A 13,455-nucleotide genomic window follows, 5' to 3' on the forward strand; every position below is an offset into this window, starting at 1 on the left:
CTTAATGTGATAGGAGATTTTGCTACTGTTTGTGTTTCATTCTTAATTGTTTCTAGTCCTTGGTTACTGGCCTTTGGGTCAGCCTAAAACACTATATAAAGGGAAAATGTACATTGTAACAGAAAACACAACTCCCATTAACTTGATATTATCCAGCCGTCTAGCATTGAACTATTCCTAACTTTCATACATACTACATTCATACTTCCATACATCTAAAAAGCAATGATAGTTAAAATTTATAGAAATGATTCTGAAGTTTTGAAATCCCATCAGAATCTTTCTTTTAGTGTTAAGTGTTTACTATATTTGGGGTTAAATACATCATTATATAATCCAGTTCTTTAAAAATTGACGATGTGGCTCTCACTCACTCTCTTTCTGCCACCATCTTGGTTCCACGTTCCCCTCACAAAATGCCTGGTGAAGCCACAGAAACCGTCCCTGCTACAGAGCAGGAGTTGCCACAGCCCCAGGCTGAGACAGGGTCTGGAATAGAATCTGACAGTGATGAATCAGTACCAGAGCTTGAGGAACAGGATTCCACACAGGCAACCACACAACAGGCCCAGCTGGCAGCAACTGCTGAAATCGATGAAGAACCAGTCAGTAAAGCAAAACAGAGCCGGAGTGAAAAGAAGGCACGGAAGGCTATGTCTAAACTGGGTCTTCGACAGGTCACAGGGGTTACAAGAGTCACTATCCGGAAATCTAAGAATATTCTCTCTGTCATCACAAAACCAGATGTCTACAAGAGCCCAGGCAGATACCTACATAGTTTTTGGGGAAGCCAAGATCAAGGATTTATCTCAGCAAGCACAACTAGCAGCTGCTGAGAAATTCAAAGTTCAAGGTGAAGCTGTCTCAAACATTCAAGAAAACACACAGACTCCAACTGTACAAGAGGAGAGTGAAGAAGAGGTTGATGAAACTGGTGTAGAGGTTAAGGACATAGAATTGGTCATGTCACAAGCAAATGTGTCAAGAGCAAAGGCAGTCTGAGCCCTGAAGAACAACAGTAATGATATTGTAAATGCTATTATGGAATTAACAATGTAACCATCTGAAAACGAGGACTTTTTTTGGTGTTTCAAAAGAATAACTGCAGCTTGGTTTGAAATGTGTACTGTTTCTATCATTAATAAAGTTATGGCTTCTTGTTGGATGAAAAAGAAAATTGACCATGTGTATATAGCATTGTTAATTGAGTATCTGAATAACCACACATACCATTTCTTGGCCATGCTACATTAGCAGGAGTTAATTTGATATATACCTGGCTCTTTTGTTTAGAAAAACTACCATTTTACTTCTACTAGTTGTTTTTAAATGGCAAACATTTTAAGTAATGGCAAGCATTTAACAAGAGAAATTTTTATTAATATTAAGCTCCCAAAATGTTGGTATGGATTGTGAAACAGTGAATGCTGTCCATCTAGAGATGGAATCTGTTTACAACAGGTGGGGACAGATGGCCATTCCAGCTTCAAATAGAGATTTTTAGCTGCCATAAGGAAACAAATACCTTAAAGCAGATTGGGTTTAACCCACTATTTCTTAGACTGGTTTCTTTCATTAAAAAAAAAAAAAACCTCAAATGAAGTCATTTTTCTCCAAATGTAAGCATTCAAAATAAGGGTCTTAAGAAGTCAAGTCCAGTTATTAAATTATATGATTCTATTCATTTCTTCAAAGTTTAACACAAACTTGAGGGGGTCCAAGATGGCAGCATAGGAAGATCCTGAACTTAACTCCTCACATGAACATACTAAACCTACATCTACACGTGGAGCAATTGAAAAAAAGACCTGAAAACTAGCTGAGTAGCACTGTCACAACAAATGATAAAAGGACCACATGGAGGAGACAGGTAGGAGAGGCATAGATCTGATCTAACCAAAAACTCTACCTCTGGCACCACAACCCACAATCAGGATGAATCTCATAAATCCAGGGCTTCTCCCTGAGAAGCAAGAGGTTTGTGCCTCAGGTACCCCAACACTTGGAACTTGTATCAGAGAGACAAGACCCCAAAATGTTTGTCTTTGAAAACCAAAGTGCTGTAGGGAACTAAGATGCTGTTCTGAAAGGACTCACACACAAACTCACTTGCCCGAGAGCCCAGCACAAAAGCAACGGTGCTAGACTATATGTAAGGGAGATTCAATTGCTAATTTTAAGCATCTGCTAAAGGAGCAGGGGACCTCCTGAGACTCTCTCCAGGGATGGAGGCACTGGCAAGCACCATTTTTGCATTCTCCCTCTACTTGCTCGCCTTGGATGTCATGCACAGTCCCTGCACTCTCACTGCCCTGCTAAAGCCAGTGAGCATGCCCCAGCTCTGCACTCTCCCAGTGTCTTGCTAAAGCTGTTGGTGCACTCTGGCCTCCACTTCCTTGGCCCTGCTAAAGCCAGCAGGCGTGCAGAGTCCACATAGGGGACACTCCTTTATCACCTGGCTCTGGTGGACAGGCGCTCTTGGATTCCTGGCTCCCACGTGACTATAACAATTGGAAAGAGAGTTCTTGGCAGGCTACCACCCCAGGGCACTGCACAGACAGCAAACTGAAACACACCCCCAGTTTTGCTATTAAAAAAAAAAGTGAATTTACTTTTCCTGGAGCAGGGCAGTCTTCAAGTTTGTTACACATCTAGAAGCTACAGAGGTGCTGTCAGGGAAAGTAGGCCATGGGATACCATCTTTGTGTTCTTCCTCAGCCTCCTGACTCTCTGGTGCTTTTTTTTTTTTTTTTTAAGATTTTATTTATTTATTTGACAGAGAGAGACACAGTGAGAGAGGGAACACAAGCAAGGGGAGCGGGAGTGGGAGAGGGAGAAGCAGGCTTTCCGCCAAGCAGAGAGCCCTAGGATCATGACCTGAGCCGAAGGCAGACACTTAACGACTGAGCCACCCAGGGGGCCCATCTCTGGTGCCTTTCAAAAAGGAGTTTATCCACTCATCTAGAGCTCCAGTTACTGCAACTGTCACCCAGAAGAAACCTCCAGATCGCCTGGTCTGGAGGCCAGCAGGGTTTGTGACTGCATACTTTAAAAGCAGCTGCCTGAGGGTCTGGCTTCCAATCAGCTTGAAACTATGTGCTGAGATTCTTTCTTTTGGAACATTGAAACTGTCAACAACTGAGACCTATCAAGAATAAATCTGGCTGCTTATACAATCACAAAGGTTTGAGAGACAACCAAGAGCTAGAGCAAAGTTGAATGATAAGTTTCATCTACTACACAAAGCCAACTCCTTCAATACTGGGAGAAGTAACTTTTTCATTTAATACATAGAAACAAACACAAAGAGTCCAGCAAAATGAGGAAGAAGAAGAATATATTCCAAGTGAAAGAATGAGATAGATGAACCATGAGAGATGATGGACTCTGAAAAACAAACCGAGGGTTCTAGAGAGGAGGGGGGTGGGAGGATGGGTTAGCCTGGTGATGCATATTAAAGAGGGCACGTTCTGCATGGAGCACTGGGTGTTCTATGCAAATAATGAATCATGGAACACTACATCAAAAACTAATGATGTAATGTATGGTGATTAACATAACATAATAATAAAAAAAAAAGAAAAAGTGTTGGTAGAACATCGGAAGGAACTTCTTGGTTGTCCATCAGAAAAATGCGTACCTCAGCTGGAGAAAGATACGTTTCTCCTTGGACATACTCCTGCTTTCAACATTAACCTCCCCAAAGACCAGAGAGATTTCAAAAAAAAAAAAAAAAAGAAAGAAAGAAAGAAAGAATGAGATAAAATCTCAGGGAAAAAAACTTAATGAAATGGACGTAAGTAATTTATGTGATAGAATTCAAAACAATGGTCATAAAGATGTCACTGAACTTAAGAGAAGAACGGATGAACATGGTGATAACTTCAACAGAGCAATAGAAAATATAAGAAAGAGAAGTCACAGAGCTGAAGAATGCAATAACTGAACTGAAAATACACTAGAAGCATTCAACAACAGACTAGATGAAGCAGAAGAAAGGATCAGTGATCTAGAAGACAGGGCAGTCTTCCCAAATAGAACAGCAAAAAGAAAAAAGAATGTTTAACAAGTGAAGATAGTTTAAGGGACCTATGGGACAACATCAAAAGGAATAACATTCACATTATAGGAGTCCCAGAAGTAGAAGAGAGAAAGAAAGGAGCAGAGAACTTATTTGAAGAAATAATGGCTGAAAACTTGCCTACCCTTAGAAATAGATATCCATATCCAGGAACCCACTGAATTCTAAATAAGGTGAACCCAAAGATATCCACCCATGACACATTATAATTAAGATGTCAGACATTAAAAATAAAGAGAGAATCTTAAAAGCAGCAAGAGAAAAAAAACTTGTTATGTCTAGAGAACCCCCATCAACCTATCAGCCAACTTCTCAGCAGAAATTTTGCAAGTCAGGAGAGAGTGGTATGACATATTCACAGTTCTGAAGGGAAAAAACTTCTTACCAAGAATACTTACCTGGCAAGTTTATCATTCAGAATTGAAAGAGAGATAAGTTTTCCAGACAAGCAAAACCTAAAGGGCTTCATCACCACTAAACCAGCCTTACAAGAAATGTCAAAGGGACTTCTTTAACCTGAAAAGAAAAGGCACTAATTACAAGAACACATGTGAAAGTATAAATCTCACTGGTATGGGTAATGGATTAGTCACTTATAAAGCTAGTATGAAAGTTAAAAGACAAAAGTAGTAAAAATAACTATTACCACAATAATTAATTAAGGGATACACAAAGTAAAAAGATATAAAATGTGATATCAAAAACATAAAATGTGGAGGGGAAGGTGGTAAAAATGTAGAGTTTTAGAATGCATATAAACTTAACTTGCTATCAATATAAAATAGACTATAATACATTTAGTTTGTTACATGTGAGCCTCACGGTAACCCCAAAGCAAAAACCTAGAGTAGATACACAAAAGATAATGAGAAAGGAATAATACTATAGAAAGTCATCACTTTTATTCAAAATAGTATTGGAAGTCCTAGCCAGAGAAATTAGGCAAGAAAAAGAAAAGGCATCCAAATTGGAAAGGAAAAAGTCAAACTGTCACCATTTGTAGACAACACAATTTTATATAGAGAAGACCCTAAAAACTCCACCAACAAGCTATTAGAACTAATAAACAAATTCAGTAAAGTTTCAGGATAAAAAAATCAATATACAAAAAGCTATCACATTCTTATACAATAATAATGAACTATCAGCAAAAGAAATTAAGAAAATAATCCCATTCATAATCTTATTAAAAAGAATAAAATACCTAGGAATAAATTTCATCAAGGAAGTGTATGTCCTGTACACTGAAAAATTCTGAGACATTGATGAAAGAAATTGATGAAGACACAAATAAATGGAAAAATATTCCATGCTCATGGATTAGAAGAATTAACATTGTTCAAGTGTCCATACTACCCAAAGCTGTTACAGATTCAATGTAATCCCTATCAAAATTCCAGTGGAATTCTTCACAGAAATAGAACAATCCCAAATTTTGTATAGAACCACAAAGGACCCCAAATAGCCAAGCCAATCTTGAGAAAGAAGAACAAAGCTGCAGGCATCACACTCCCTGATTTCAAACTATATTAGAAAGCTATAGTAATCAAAACAGTAGGATATTGGCATAAAAACAGATAAATAGGTCAATGGAACAGAATAGAGAGCCCGGAAATAAACCCATACAAGAATATGCAATGAAGAAAAGACTGTCTCTTCAATAAATGGTGTTGGGAAAACTGGGCAGTCACATGCAAAAAAAGGAAATTAGACTACTCGTGTCCACCATACACAAAAATTAACTCAAAATGGACTAAAGACTTGAATGTAAGACCTAAAACCATAAAACTCCTAGAAGAAAACACAGGCAGTATAAGTTCCTTCACATAGGTCTTGGTAATGATTTCTTGGATCTGTCTCCAAAAGCCAAGGCAACAAAAGCAAAAAATAAGCAAATGGAGCTGCTTCAAATTGAAAACCTTCTACACAGAGAAGGAAACCATCAACAAAATGAAAAGGCAAACTTCTGAATGGGAGAAAGTATTTGCAAGCATATGTCCAATAAAGGGTTAATACTATATAAGGAACTTATACAACTCAAGAGCAAACCAAACCAAAACGAAACAACAACAAAAAAAAACCCCACCTAATTTGAATTAAAAATTGGCAGAGGATCTGCAAAGACATATTCCCAAAGAAGACACAAAGATGGCCAACAGGTACATGAAAAGATGCTCAACATTACTAATCTCAGGGAAATGTAAATCGAAACCACAATGAGATATCACTTCATACCTGTTAGAATGGCTATTTCCAAAAGAGAAGAAATTAGTGCTCGGTGAAGATGTGGAGAAAGGGGAACGCTCATGCACTGTCAGTGGGGATGTAATTTCATTACAGAGATTAACTTCCTGGTATAAACCACTGATTTTACTGTACCAGGGCAAAGTTCAGAGGTAATACTGTTTGCAAACATCCAGTTTGAAAAGGTAGGGAACAAAAAAAAAAAAGAAAAGAAAAGAAAAGGTAGGGAACTAGATGCCCCCACAGAGAAAAAAAAAATCTAACCTCTTTCTTAGAAATTAAAAATGTTTTTTTCTGTTGGTAATTATTATACTCTATCACCTGGGACCACAATTAGCTAAATCTACAACTGTTGTAAAGTATCGCTGCACTCATACAGCATGATTTCAGACATAGTCATGAAGTGTACAAACAATATTTTCTGGATGCATATGTATTTCTCCTTTGAAATGTAAGAGAAAAAATGCTTTCCTAGGAATTATATATTTTAAGTCTACTTCCTTGCCAAGTTCCTTTCTTTGTGCCAGCTTAGCATGTCTCCAGGAGTTTCTCTTTCTGGCATCCTATGGCACAGATTTTGGTGCTGGCAATATCAAACTACATAATTTGTTTAATAGGGGTTAGAACTGGGCATGTAATTTTATGGATAGATGTCTTAGACACAGATAAGAAGTCACCATCCAGGTAATTCTCTGCAATAAGACCAATCAGAAATTTGATCCAGGGCACCTGGGTGGCTCAGATGGTTGAGCGTCTGCCTTCGGCTCAGGTCGTAATCCCAGAGTCCTGGGATCGAGTCCCGCATTGGGCTCCCTGCTCCTTGGGAGCCTGCTTCTCCCTCTGCCTCTCTCTCTCTCTCTCTCCCTCCCTCCCGTCTCTAATGAATAAATAAATAAAATCTTAAAAAAAAAAAGAAAGAAATTTGATCCAGGTTGGGGGAGGGTGCTACAGTAGTAATCAAAATCTATTCTCCATGGATAAGATTTCATTATATCTTATCATCCTAGATTTAATGAAATCTCACACGTGGAGAATAGATTCTCTCTCCAATTGGAATCCCCCAGAGCCATGATTGCATTTCCCATCAACGATCAGTGCTACAGCTGAGCTGAAGCGCTCAGTTACCTGCCAACCAGATGGCACTTCCCCAGTCTGCAACCAGCGTTGGAATGAAAATGCTTGAGAGGGGGTGGACTGTGAATGAAAAGGGTTTTGGTAGAAAGTCCTCCCTGTCCCAAATTCACAGAAAAGTAATAGGCTCCTATTTAATCTAGTGAGGGTGAACCAGGAAGACACCAGGTTTGGGGTATTATGGGAGGCAGGGGGGATTCTCGTTCCCTATCCTTAGTCATCATGCCCTACCCTTCATGCATACCAGGCACTGGGTTCAGAACTGTACATTATCTTATTTGATCCTTACAATGACTCTATGATAAGTTTATTATCACCTCATTTTATAGATGGGAAATTGAGGCTCAAAGCCTTTGCATCTATTGTACAAGGCCACCTAGCATTTGTAGTAGTTTGTGCCCAGATCTAAACCCTGAAGACCTAGAGCTCCTCTCCCACAACCACTATGCTACATTCCTTTCCTTTTAGTAGTTTTCATCCCACCTTCTCTTCTCCTCCGTCGGCATTCAAAGCTCCACCTCCACAATACTGCACCCGCCCCACCTCGGATACCAATCATAAGTCTGGGTTGTTGCCTATACTTCTGACCAATCAGCTGTAGATTGGAGGTTCCCACAACCCTCTCCTCAGGTTTGATTAACTTGCTAAAGCAGTTCACAGCACTCGGGAAAACAGTTTACTTACTATTTAGCAGTTTATTGTGAAAAGATCCCTTAAAGGACACCGATAGAAGAGACAGGTAGTGCAAGGCATGTGGGAAGGGGCAAGGAGATTCCATGATCTTTCAGGATGCACCATTCTTCCAGCATGGCCATGTGTTCACGAACCTGGAAACTCTCTGAACCTCATACTTTGGGGATTTTTATGGAGGTTTCATCACATAGGAATGATCAATTGTTAACTCCATTTCCAGCCCCTCTCCCCTCTCTGAAGACTGGGGGTGAAGGGGACTAAAAATTCCAAGCTTCTTATCATTGCTTAGTCTTTCTGGTGACCAGCCCCCATCCAGAAGCCCATCGATAGTCACCTCATTAGAACAAAAAACGTTCCTATCATCCAGGAAATTCCAAGGGGTTTAGGAGCTCTGTGTCAGGAACCAGGGTCAAGGACCAGTGAGAACAAAAGATGCTCCTAATGGTCTTAGGACTTAAGAAATTACAGTTTTAGGAGCTCTGTGCTAGGAGCCAGGGGCAGAGAGCAATATGTAATTTTTCTATTTCATACTAGATTCTTAATAAATATTACTCTCCCTGCCTTTTCCCTTTACAAGTTGGGTGTCTAATGGTGTGAGTATCTCATGTGTCCACTGAAGTGAAAAATGCCAGGCATGGAAGATAACCCAGCTTTGGTCACCTGTAGTCTCTTGGTAGAAACCATACTTTCTTCCGTATTTTACTAAGTTGTTATTAAACATCGCCTTGCATCCAGCAGAGCTGTACTGTGGCCCTATAGGGAATGTAGCATAGTGATTAGCAGTGCAGGGCTTTGGACCAGAGTCCAGTTGGCTTTGCCAGTCGCTGCTGTCTGACCTTGGCAAATTACCTACCTCTCCATGCCTCTGCTTCCTCCTCTGTAAGTGTGTGTGTGTGTGTGTGTGTGTGTGTGTGTGTGTGTGTGTGGTGGGGATGGAGGGTTATGCCTACTCTGTAAGGTGGTAATAGGAATTAAATTAGATAATATATGTAAAACACTTAGCATAGTTCCTAGCATACAGCAAAAGCTAAATAAGCGATAATGATCATTACTATTATTTAATATTATTGCCATAGTTATTTTTTTTTATACTCTTGGGCTAAAAACTTTTTGAAGAAACAGACACTATCTCTCGCCATTGCAGTTGAACCCTGTTTTTGAAGAATGCTGGTTACCTTCAGTAGTCTGGTAAGTGTAGTAATTAATGACTTATTTACTGATAAGCTCTATTTCCTTTGATGCAGGAGCTGATACTAATGCAGGAGATGTGTTATGTTTCCCACGACACCTTTGAATAAAATGCCATTTCCTCAGGAACAGCTAGAAATACCGATGCTAATTTTTCCTGTGCTCAGGAAAAGCAAGAGCGCTCCTGCTGCAGTGGGCTGGAAGGAGCTCTCCAGAAACATTATGTCATCCTAATTTGCACTGCCAGGGGATGAGCTCATGGGGCGGGGTCTCACAAGGCTGCAGCTGTGCCAGTTCTTCACTTGTGGGCTGTGCGTCCTCCTAGCTCGCCTCTCTCTCCCTGCTTACCCCCTCAGCCCAGCCCCTGCTGCCTGCACCAAACAGGAGGCACTGCATGATGAATGATTGAAAACCGAGGTGAAGTCCTGCAAAATAGAATCAGGCGTCAGAAGGCACAAGAAAGGCAAATTGTGCATTTTAGTTATTTTGTATTCAAAAAAAAAAAAATTACAGAACTGCTGTTGTCAATGAGAAGAGACTTCTGTCGGTTCTCTTTGCTTCTCCTCCTTTGTCTGACAGCAGCATCTTTCCCCTTTTCTACTTCAAACAACAGCTTGATCTATGAACCAACCCATGCAGGAAAGGAGCTGATCAGGGCTGGCCCTAAGCCATGTGACTGTAGCAAGGAAGAAACGTGAGCAATTTCCCACATTCTTTTCATTGTAATATGTATTGTGAGTATGCTTACACTCCTTCTAGTCTACCTGATGGTATAGTAATGGTTAAACATACAGGCTTTAGGGCTGGCAGCCTGACTCCAGATCCCATCACAGACAAAGGTGAGAATTGTGTCATCTCTTCAAGCCTCAGTTTCTCCATCTGTAAAATGGGGGTAATAACCAAGCCTAGATCAAAAGATTGTTGCAAACGTTAAATGAATATTCCGTGGTAATCACTAAGCACAGTGCCTGGTCCATGGAATATACTCAGTAAATGTGAGTGATCATTAATAAGATATACATGTTCAACTGCTTTATTAACCAGTCACAGCAAGAGAATATATATAATATATACAAATATATATTTTAAATATGAATTGGAAGGATATAAATTATCATATGATATACTTTCAAGGAAATTATTTACTCATAAAAAAGATCTGTTTGGGTTTTTACCTTTTATTAGAGAAATTTTCAAACATACATTGAAATAGAATCATATACTGAGCACCACCACTGCCACCCCCCGCCGATACCCATCACCCCACTTCAACAATCATCAAACATTTGGGGAGCTTCATTTCAACAACTCCCCACTTTTTTTTAAGGTGGAATATTTTAAGAGCAAATCCCTGACGTTGTGTCATTGCACCCGTAATACTTGAATATGTGCCTCTAACAGAAAAAAGGATTTTATTTTTAACTTAACCACAGTTATTATATAACCTACAATAATAAAATAATTCCTTATTATCATCTAATAATGTCCAGTCCATATTCAAATTTCCCTAATTGCCCAAAAATGGCTTTTTTATATCTTTTTTTAAAAAAAATCACAGAAAATATTTCTCAATGCTTAGATTTTTTTAAATGATTTCTAAATGTGGCACATGAATTCTTTTTCAGAGCTAAATTGCAAGCATTGAAAAATGCAAATATTGATATTTATACAGTAGAAAAAAACAAATCGCTAATTTGTTTTTATCAATTGTTAATCTGAATGATTTGTTTTCAAGTAAGAGGTTCTGTACTGGTAGGGTACCTAATAAATAATAAATATGTGTTAATTTTTTAATCATTAATTTTATGTGATTCAGAGGGCCAATATTCTATGTGCTCATTTTCTAAATACATGATTTAAAAATCTTACTTAAACCAACACCTAGTGGATAAACAAGACCATAACTTATTGATTCTTTCCCTGCTTGTTTCATCCTAATTTAATGTCTATAAATCACTATCTACATTAGAAATTTGTTTAGAAAAGCGTTTAATGTTCAGTATTGCCAATAGCTGTTCTTGTTTACATGTAAACATTTAACTTCCTGAAAATATATCTCTTTCCATTTAAAAGCAAGCTCTGTATGGTTCCCGATGTATTTAGAATTCATATAATCAGTGTTAACAGTAAGTCCCCAAGGAGGCATGAGTTATGTGCATAAAAACTTACGTGTACATTCTTGTTTTTCATAAAGGATATAGTCTCTGTTTCATTGCTGAACATAAGTTCCCAGGATGACATCATATTTTTTTTCTTTGACAAATCAAGGTCATTCTAAAGGCTCTGTGATCTGGCCCAATTACTTCCCTGGCAGTATCTCTCATAACTTCCTCTATTCTCTGTCCCCCAAACCCACGAGGCTACAACTCTGTTGGACAACTAGCCAGTTCTCTCTGTGCTTTCCTGTCCCTGCCCTTCTTGTTCTCAAGCTACTATTCCATATACCGGAGGAGGAGTTGCCAAATTTAGTAAATAAAAATACAGGAAGCCCAGTTAAATTTGATTTTTAGATAAACAATGAAGGCATTTTTAGTGTAAGTGTATTCCAAATACCACACGGGGCATACTTAAACAAAGTTCTTGTTTTTGTATCTGAAATTCAAATTTAACTGGCAGCCCCATGTTTTATCTGGCAATGCTAACCTAAGGAAGCCCTTCAAGGGCTGGCTTTTCTTCCAGGAAACCTTCCCAAGTACCCTCCTACCCTGCTACCACAGCATTTTGCTGGAACCTCTCGTTAAATACATAAGTACACCAACATTTTAAAATCAGTCATATTTATATGTGTCTCTCTGCCACTTTGCAACACAAACAGCATGCCTTATTCCTAGAGTTCTGGATTTAACATTTATACCCCACTCCCCTTTCCACCCCAGGGATTAGATAGCATGTTCATCACAACATCTTCCCCAGGGCATTGGGGTTTTTTGTTGTTGTTGTTTTGTTTTCTCATGCAAATCTGCGTGGCCTAGATCCGCCATTATTGGTTGCTAACAGCCTAGCAGGCACTGTGGTAAGGGGCGGAGGTAAATAGGTGAATTAGATACGTTTCTGACCATTAGGAACTCACAGCTTGTGGTCTCAGAACAGAAGCACGTATAACTGGGCAGGGATTTTGGTAGGCATGATTTATTTGATAAATATTCATTAAAAGCTCACTATATGCCAGGCCCTGTTCTAGGCACTAAGCATGCAGCTGTGCACAAGGAAAGCCCATGCTCTCCTCAAGTTCATTTCCTGAGGCAGGAATATCCAACTGGTAGATGTGAGTGAGAGGTCCAGGTAACCTTGCAAGATATCTACTGAATAGGCTGAGTCCTGAAGTAGAGTAGGATTTGCCAGCCAGATGATGGGTGGGAAATTGGCATCCCAGAAGGAAAACTGGACAGTGCAAAGGAACAGAGTATGAAAAAGCCCAGAATGTAACCTCTGTTAGGGCAGAGACTTGGTCATCTCTTGCTGGAAATCCCATGCATTAACTAGTGCCTGGCCCTGAGGAAGCACTTGATAAATAGTCGAATGGGTAAATGAAAGCAAGTACGGTGTACTCAGAGAAAGAAAATCCAGCAAGAGGATTGGAACAGCCAGGGTGAAGGGCAGGAGGCATTGCTCTAAAAGTAGAGAGGGCAGAATCATGAAGGGCTTTAGAAACCACACTTAGAAATGTGAATTTAAATTATACACCATGGAGAACCACTGAAAAGTTTTCAGGCCTGGAATGACATGATTGCAATTAACTTCTGAAGACATTGCTTGGATGGCGTTGTGGAGAATGGATTAAATAGAGTGGAGACTAGGGCAGGGAGACCAGTATAAGTGGCTATTGTTTCGGGAGGATGGACCCAGCAGAGAGGAAATAAGGGACTATATTGGGCAGTGGTGGTAAAAAATCAGAATGGGAGAGGATTTTAGGTTTTTTCTGAAGTAAAATCAATACAACTTTGGATCAGTTGGGTAAAAGGGTCAAGAAGAGGAATGAGCCTTGAACAACTCCCAGTTTTTTGGCTTTTACAACCATTTGGACAAAGGTTCCAGTGTGGCACACAGGACGCCCGTTGTAGAAGTTCTGGACAGAAGGGATATTTGGAGGAATCATTAGTGAGCATTGAGAGATAGAG

General features: G+C 39.4%; 1 protein-coding gene and 1 pseudogene across 3 annotated transcripts in view; both read left to right on the forward strand.

Annotated features, from left to right (window-relative positions):
• The window catches only part of ZNF704 (zinc finger protein 704), a 225,323-nt gene that overhangs the window by 138,096 nt on the left and 73,772 nt on the right, over positions 1 to 13,455 (forward strand). The gene's annotated exons all lie outside the window — the stretch shown is intronic.
• LOC114214864 (nascent polypeptide-associated complex subunit alpha pseudogene) lies at positions 394 to 1,110 on the forward strand (annotated as a pseudogene).

The sequence above is a fragment of the Eumetopias jubatus genome, unplaced genomic scaffold (genome assembly GCF_037043125.1).
Source record: "Eumetopias jubatus isolate StellerSeaLion01/CBP00866 unplaced genomic scaffold, mEumJub1_p1.0 scaffold_4, whole genome shotgun sequence".
Classification (NCBI taxonomy): Eukaryota; Metazoa; Chordata; class Mammalia; order Carnivora; family Otariidae; genus Eumetopias; species Eumetopias jubatus.